Raw genomic sequence first — 1,960 nt, forward strand, 5'->3', positions numbered from 1 at the left:
ACAACCCTCTGGGGAGAGGAGAGGGCTAACCCTTTGTAGTTGGCTCTCTTCGGCCCTCAGCACAACTGCCTTAGGCAGGTCAGTGCTTAATTAGTATTTCTTTTGATAGTATTGTCGCATGGGCTGGTACCACAAAATCCATGCTTAGTAATACTAGTGCTATCTAAGAATTTTTCCCCTATGTACACATTGCTCCAGGACTGATCCCATTTGATTCCTCCTCCCCATCTATCAATGGTATCCCCAGTCTCCCATGGCTCAGACTCAAGCCCTTGGAGTCAGAGTTGATTCTTCCTAATGCTTGAAGCTCTAAATCCCATCAGGAACAAAATCTTTTCCATTTTGCCTTTCACTTGCCTCTCCTACCTCTCCCTCTCCAGGCTCATCACCATCATAGCCTGGCCCATGCCTTGTGGCAGGGGAATCCTCACTGATCCCCCTTGCAGGCCATTGCATGATGTGTTCTGTGGCCAGACTCACCTTTGTCAAGCCTCAGAAACTCTTTCAAGGGGCCCTGGATAGGCAGTAAAGAAGGTTAATCCTAGTCATTTTATGCCTGGCAGCAGTAGCTAAGAAGTTTGAAGAAGTGGGGAGTGGGAGGCTAGTGAAATTGCTGGAAATATCTGCTACACTAATCTACAACCATTGCTGTGGGGTCTCCTGGAATCAGAAACCCCATTTCCAGATGCTACTATATAAAATGCACATAACCAGATTCACCTTAGCTTGTTGGATACAAGAACTCAGCTTTTACAACCTACCAGAGTTCATATGCAAACTGTTAATTATACGATCTTTCCTGTTTGTTTATTTTTGCAAGAACTGTTATATGATGGGGCGGAGTTAGGGGTTGGGAGGTGGCATGTGGAGGCCAGAGGGACACGGGGAGAGAAGACTGCTCCCAGGAACACAGAGTAATCGCCAAGAACTATAATTCTAACCTTCGCCCTACATGGTTCAGTGGGTTGTGGGCTGGAAGAAGGAAAATGACATCTGTGATGGAGTCCATATGAGATGCTTGACCTCCCCAGCTTCATGCTTCAGCAGGCTCAGTGTGGGGCTGAGGCCAGCAAACAGAGCAGGAAGTACAGAGCAGGGGAATGTTGACAGAAGAAACATTCATATGTTCTCTGGATGCTAATTACCAAAAGCCTATCCTCCTACAGGCTGTTTTGTGGTAAATTTTCTACTTATGTAAATTTTTATAACAAATCAGTCCATTTGGTTTGGTTAGCCATGGAAGGGTGACTTTCTGAACACTGACACAATTAAAACACCTGCCTCTGTCCTGAATTTTTCCTGAGACCACGTTTCTGCATGTGTCACTGAAGTTTCTGTAGCTGAGAGTCCCATAATGGCCCACGGCTGACCCCAGCTCGGGGCCTAGGATCTCCATGCTTGATGTGCAAAGATGGTTTGGAATTAATAAAGGACTTGTGAAAACCAGGCATTGGTTTTCTTGTTAATTGTTACAAGTTTAGGCGGAGGCCAGTCATCCCTGGTATGTCCACCAAAGTCCCTGAATCCTGGAGTTACCGCCTCACTCCACTCCCCTGCCCTCCCCCCAACGAAGCTTTGACCACCCTGTCCCTGTGGATACCCTGAGAGCTGAAGCTTTGAGGGAAAGGCACAGAAAGGCATCTCCAAGAGGATCTGGCTTGGATCATCCGAAAAGAAGGATTCAGAGCTCTACTTATTGAGTCAATTCTGTTTCCTCATCTGGTAAACGGAAAAACATTGTGGCTGATGTAGGACCTCTTCCAGCACACAGATCTATGATTTTAAACTATTGCTCTCTTACGCATTCTTAACCTACTGCTAACACATATTAACATTTATTCATATCATTAATTGACTACCTGTTTTAATTGACTCTGGTACACACACACACACACAAAATGTATGTGTTGGTGAGTGGCGTGCTGGCACGCTGGGTCTTCAGCTGGCGGCAGCTCCATTG

Source organism: Mesoplodon bidens, assembly GCF_964165515.1.
Source record: "Mesoplodon bidens genome assembly, chromosome: 10".
Taxonomy (NCBI): Eukaryota; Metazoa; Chordata; class Mammalia; order Artiodactyla; family Ziphiidae; genus Mesoplodon; species Mesoplodon bidens.